This window comes from Beta vulgaris, chromosome 1, assembly GCF_026745355.1.
Source record: "Beta vulgaris subsp. vulgaris cultivar EL10 chromosome 1, EL10.2, whole genome shotgun sequence".
In the NCBI taxonomy this organism is placed as follows: Eukaryota; Viridiplantae; Streptophyta; class Magnoliopsida; order Caryophyllales; family Amaranthaceae; genus Beta; species Beta vulgaris.
This window is the reverse complement of record NC_079202.1, coordinates 24,809,004-24,815,765: the sequence shown is the minus strand read 5'-3', so window position 1 is coordinate 24,815,765 and position 6,762 is coordinate 24,809,004. Positions and strand designations below refer to the sequence as shown.

Below are 6,762 nucleotides of genomic sequence, written 5' to 3'. Positions count from 1 at the left end.
AGTTTATTTTGTTATTTACTAAGGTTCAATATTATTTCCACTTAAATTTATTTTTATGATAATGCAATTTTATTTGATAACTATGTTTATTAAAATATTGATTTCATTTAGTTTTGATTTGTTTAACAAGTTTTATTTAAATAATTTAATTGAAACTTGTTTTATTATTTATTTCATTATTTCTAAATAATATAATTATGGTAATTGAAAACTTTACTTGGTTGTGGGTATTCGTGTACAAAGAGATGTCCATCTTAGCAACCCATATAGAGCCCAAAGTCAAGTCCATAGCCCATATGTCAATTTAGCCAAAAAGAAAAGATAAAACAAAAACAAAAACCAAAAAAAAGAGAAAAGGAAAACTGATTTATCACCATCTTCCTCCCCTTCTTTCGTCTCTTTCTACATCACCAAAAGGAGCCAAAATTTTCAACACAATCAACAGTATTTGTCAGTAGAAATTGATTTCAGCCCCCAATTTTAGATTTTAGGGGTAAAATTTCAAAAGCTAGCCTAATACCATAGCGTTCCTCACCTCCACCATTAATAGAGCTTGACCCAAAGCTCAAAAATCTTACCAAACCCTTTATAAATACTGTATTGCTTTCACCCAAATTGCTTAAGCAAACAATCTTCAAAGGTTTGCTTCAATCCTTTCTCTGCTCCCTTTATTTCTGATTTTTTTTGAAAAATAAATAAATAAAAATTGCAATTCACAAACACCTTCCTTTGTTCCTCTTCACCACCGGAAACCACCGCACCACCGTCGAAAAACTACCTAAACCACCAGGTTTGAGCTGTCGTCACCCAACCAACACAGAACCACCAACCTTCACCCTCTCTCGCGCGACTTTCCTTCACAACCTCTGTTGTACCTGACCGCACCACGCCAGCCATCGCTCACTTGAACCACCTAAATGGTTCGACCACTGTCCCTGTCCGACTTCACCACTGAGCTTTGACGGCACGCCAACGCCACATTCTTTCTTCTTCTTCCCCTGCTTCACCTCCTCTGTTTTTCCCTCCCTCCTCGTTCATTTCTCTTTTTTTGGGATGAAGAAACTGATTCCTTGAATTAGTACAAAGAAAGAAAAACCCCTTCCTTCTAATTTTGTTTGTTTGCTTCTATTTTTAAAACCAAGCAAATGACTTTCCTAAACAACCTTGCTTTGTTAAGTTAGTATGTTTTAGATTAACTTAGGCTTTTATAACTTGAAAATATTTCTTAATTTTCTAAAACAATATAAGGAGTACAACAAAGTTAGTTTTTCATATTTAAAATAATTGTTTAAGTTAATGAAAATTAAATTGAAGTAATTTTTGTGAGTACTTAAAATGATTTCATAAATGATTTGAAAACCATAAACTTGATGTATAAACTCTCTTAAAAATTGTTAAGAATTTATTCTTTTAGGAGAAATTCACAAGAGAGGGCTCAACTATTACCCATTTTTTTCATAGGTCTCAACTATGAATTATTCCCTACAGGTCCCAAGACCTCCCATATAGGGTAACTAGTTAATCATTTCCCTCTGATATTTCACTTAAAGTGATTAAAAACTTTTAATTCAAGTCCTCACATAAAATATGTACGCATTTACGTCATCTTGTTCAATCAAGTGTGTGTGTATATATATATATATATATATATATATATTATATATATATATATATATATATATATATATATATATATATATATATATATATGTACTATGATTTCTTAACCTATTAACCTACTATTCTACAAAGTATTTTCAACTTAAGTATTTTACGGGATGGAGTGGGAATTACTCAGTTTTCCAAGATTTTTGGGAGCTTGTCTCTCTTGTTTCTTTTCTATGTATTTGTGCAGGTGGTTGATCGACGGGGGAACAAAAGGGAGATCATTTAGAGTTATCATCCACTTAGCTTATGATTTAGCTTTCGCTGGAACTCTGATACACTTAAGTAATTAGTAATATTTCATGAACAGCTGACTTAGTTGTAAGGAATAATTAATTTGAGTTTAGTATGTTTTATTCTAGCCTTGCATTTTTTTCCAAGGAGATAAGTGCGGCGGTAGAGCGCCTATCGTGTCGAACCCTCGTGAATTTCTCCCCATTTCGATTTTTTATTAAATGAAGAAGGGTTTGGGTCGGCGGGGGTGTTACAAGATCTTGACACAAATTACATTCGTCGAGACCATAATGAGGGGTTTTACGTTTCTGATTAATAGGCAACTTATGTAATATTATTGCAACTAATATTGTTTATACCGTTTAATTATATACTTTGTGCTTTGCTAAAAGAATTTTGTAGTACTTCATTGATGAATCAAACATGTCTTTGGTTGGTACTTGTATTTGGTTTCAGGTGTAGTGATGGAAGATGAGATAATGTATGATGCATCCGATGATGATCAACAACCATGTTCTGAGCCCCAGATTATTGATGAAGCTGCTAGGAAGAAAAAACTGAGCAAGCCAAGAGGTCCTACAAAAGGGCTATGTTCCAAACTCGGGGTCCAAAGAGTTCTTTAGTGGGATGAATTGATACGCATGATGGAGGAGAGTTGGGATGATGTTCCAGAAGGCATAAAAAAGACTTTATGAGAAGATGTTAAAGTAAGTAGCATATGTATTTTAAAACTATTCTTTTAATATAATCAGGATCATGTTTATTATACTAATCGTATATTATTGGTACATTTTGTATATTGCAGAGAGAGTTTGGAACACAAGAGGATGTGAGGAAGAAACGAGATGTCTTGACTACTTGTGATAAGCGGTGGAGAGATTTCAAGTCAAGATTGGTGAGTAGATGGATCACAAAAACCTGGAAGGGGCCTAACAATGATACGCAACCGTACGTGCTCTATCCTTTCATCATGCAAGAGATCTGGGACCAATTTATGACAAAGTGTTGCTCTAAGCAGTTTAAGGTATATAATATGTATGTTACAATCATATGAAATTATATAATGATTTTTTTTGTGAATATTGATTAGTTACTTTTTTATATATTAGGCTAAAAGTGAAAGAGCAAGAAAGTCTCATGCTGTCAGCAAGCATCCTCATTTTTTGGGTCAAAAGTCATATGCGGAGATGATTCCCGTTTGGAAACGAAAAGTGTATATCCCTTCATCCTCTACATCATCATCTGTTGAATCCTCTACATCATTAATGATTTCCTCATTGAAGGATCGAACTGCCATGCCTTCTCGTGAGATCCCAAAAAGATAAGGAAGGATATATTTTCTTCCCTAATGAAGAAACACAAAAGATAAAAGAGTCCATTGTAAGCATTCTTTAAATTTTATGATATTTTCTTGTTTAATTACTCGTATTCTACTAATCATATGATTTAGTTGGGCGCATTATGATTGGAAAAGGAATGAAAAGGAAGGAGAGTTAGTTCCAGATCGGATAAATGATGCTTTATCACGTGCTCTATAGAGGAAAGACCGTCCTAGGCGTGTGTTTACAGCTGGGCGTAGCATTGGGATTAGATCTATTTGAGGAGATCCTAATCGGAGTATTACTACTCGAGAGGGTAGGGGCATGGATGATTAGGAGATGCAGGAGTTTGAGGTTAGAGTGAACCGAAGAGTTAGAGAACAGACGATGGAAGAGATTAACTCGAAGATAGATGCATTAGTTTAAGAAAGGTTCATGGCTTTTGCGGCTCAATTAGGTCTTCAAGTACCAAATCAAACAAGGGAAGATGCACTGGTCTGAAGTCCCTACACTCTAGGTGCTCCTAGTAGTTGTCATTTGGGGGGCAATCATCCATTTGTAAGCTTACAAGTATATATTTATTTTATATCTTCTAAGATTATGATATTATGCTTCTTAAACACTTAATTAATGACATTGTGTTCTCATTGGATGTTAAGAGGCCAGTTCCATGTCGTTTGGCATTAGCGGATATCTCGGGACCGCTCATTGTAGATGAGGGTAGCGTTCATCCACAAAAGGAGTCATCATCTCATCCTACGGTCGTGAAAGTGAGTGTTGATGATTTTTTTTACCGGACTACGCAGATGCTCTAGTTTCACTACCTACTCCATACATCATGAAACTCAGTCAAGTTGAGGGTTCATTCATAGAATGGCCAAAAAAGTTAGTATTTTTAGTCTCAGATAATCAGGTAACTTATGTTTAATATTTTGATTTGTATTCTAAGAAATCTAGATGTATGTACTAAGAAATCTTGATTTATATATACCAAGTTATATTTATTTTGTATACTAAGTAATCTTGATTTATATATGATTTAGTCTATATACATATATAATATGGATTAAAAAGAAGTCGAATTGAATTAGAAACATATACCGAAAGATGGTGCAATGAAGAAGAAGAAAAAAAAATTGATAGTGATCCTTGCACCGATGAGTCTGCACATAAGCACGTAGATCCTTTTATTGACTTATCACTGGATGATATGGGTGATATTGTCAAGGATATGCACCGAATATTTTGCAACCAACCCTCAGATCAGCCTTTTAGTATGCAAGTTATGAAGGGTACCGTCTTCGACTATGATAGAGATCAGATGATTATTCTCTCGCGAGAAGATGTTTTTCAACTTCTCACGGGAGCATGGCTTAATGTATCCATTTTCCAAGTATCTATGATGTGATATTTCTCAAACTTTAAACTAATAAACATTGATATTAAACTTCATTGTTTCTCCTAACTTTAAGTATTTGGAGTTTAGGTACTTGGCAGAGGAGATTGAGGAGCATGGAGATAATAATATTGGTTTCATGTGTCCAATTATGATTTCAACGACCATGATACACAATCAACGAGATGTCGTGATTAACTACATCGCAAGTTCAATGAAAGCGAATCGACATATGTGTTACATCCTATATCCGTATATTCATAAGTATGTTAGTTAAACCAATCTTTACTTTGTTTTATCTTTATGAACTTGTGGTTATATATATGAACATCACATTTTGCTTCTTGCCTTAGGGAGCATTGGATTCTTCTTGTCATATGTTTATCTAAGAAAGCGGGTATATATATTTGATTCGCTCCAGAGATAGATCCTTATCTATCAAGATACCACTGAATACATAAGTTCATATTTGCTATACATGTTAATAAGTTTACATGCATTTTATGATATTTTAAATAATTTATAAATCTTTATAGTAATTAATTGATGCAAAATTTTGTACTTAGTGCATATACAAAATTCACGCATCTTGAAGGATCCAATAAAGGAACTAAATTGTCTTGGATAACTATGTGGGTAAATCTCTTATGGTTTTGTATTTGATACACATTTTATAATTCTATTTAAGATTTTTTTTTCCAATTCTAATATATATCTTAATTTCGTGTAGTGTGCTCAATAATCGGGAGGAGATGAACACGGTTATTTTCGTGATGAGATAAATGCTTCAAATCATCCGCTTCCACTATGATTCAAATAATTTGTATGAGGTATATGTATGATGTAAATTTTTTATTTATACTTATAAAATTTTAAAGTATATTAACTAATTTAATATATTTCTAGGCTTTTCCACCAAGTCTTGATCCATACTCCATAACTGAGATCAACGACCACAAAGTACTTTATGCGCAATACTTTATACGAGTCATCGAAGAGGCAGCAACGAACGAGTAAGTGTATCTATTTACAGTGATCAACAAAGCAACCAGTAGAGGGGGGGGGGGAGAGTTGGTTTTCGAATAACTTGAATCGGGCTCATCTTAATTACTTCTATTGGTTGCTTGCTGGTTATAGTGCCTTAGGATTGGCTCTTTTTATGTACTTCGCAAAATCATACATATACAACAAAGCAAAGCTCGTTTATAAATGGTGATTAAATGAATGCTATATTAGAGTTATGGAATGTATATTATATTAGTCCTAGACTAATAAGGAAATGAGTATTAGTCTAAGACTCTAATATAATGTACTTATCATAAATTTAATATGCTACTTCATGTTATTTGGAGATTGTAATAAGTGTTAGTGGCAGACTTAAAAGTTTTTAGAAATCGTTTTCAGAGCTTGATTAGGCGTACTGATCTAATGTTCCCTTGTGTGTAAAAGTAGAGTTCACATATATAACGATAGCTTGAGTTTTTTTTATATGCAAAAGCACCAAATTCAAACAATCCATTGAAATGCTAACATATGGCAACCAACAGCTAGCCTAATTGGAGTACTAGTTAGGTCAAATATTGCTCAAGGACAATGACTGATTCAATACAAACAATGAAAAAAAAATCTAAATACGATTTGTTTCTTTCTCTGAGAAAACAATAAGTAATCTAGCTTTAGGATTCCATTCCTTGAAGACTACTACTCTTGCTGATGAGGTACAACATCTGGTGGTGGGGGTGGTACAGAAGCGTCAATGGGCGGAAAACTAACTTCACAAACCATTACTAGCTTTTTGGTGAAGAATCTTTATTTTTCAACTGTGACAACAAAATTTTCGTTGACTGGAGCGCACAACACTTTCCTTACCTTGGAAAGTCGTGAAGGATCATCCATCAGTTTCTTATCGTGGAGCAAAATAGTCTAATGCGCAGCTTCAAGTGGTACAAATAGAATACTAAAGGTAACATTCCACCCCATCACATATGTAGTCAAATTTACCGTTGAACCCTATGATATCACCAAATATCACTCCAATAAGTATTAACATTCTAACGACAAGACTTTGATAAATAGATTGATGTTGAGACTAGTAAAATTAAAATAACCTGAATACACCTAATCTTGATGGACTTCTTCATCCCATGT

At 33.8% G+C, this 6,762-nt stretch overlaps 2 long non-coding RNA genes across 2 annotated transcripts; both read left to right on the top strand.

The window, feature by feature from the left end:
- The first annotated feature begins 2,325 nt into the window (after nucleotides 1-2,325).
- Nucleotides 2,326-3,766, top strand: LOC125491756 (uncharacterized). Its single transcript, XR_007268430.2, has 3 exons — nucleotides 2,326-2,606; nucleotides 2,705-2,923; nucleotides 3,009-3,766. It is a non-coding gene; the product is annotated as an uncharacterized LOC125491756 (long non-coding RNA).
- A 900-nt stretch (nucleotides 3,767-4,666) lies between these two features.
- On the top strand, nucleotides 4,667-5,673 carry LOC125491760 (uncharacterized). Its single transcript, XR_007268431.1, has 3 exons — nucleotides 4,667-4,878; nucleotides 5,345-5,444; nucleotides 5,521-5,673. It is a non-coding gene; the product is annotated as an uncharacterized LOC125491760 (long non-coding RNA).
- The last annotated feature ends 1,089 nt before the right edge of the window (nucleotides 5,674-6,762 follow it).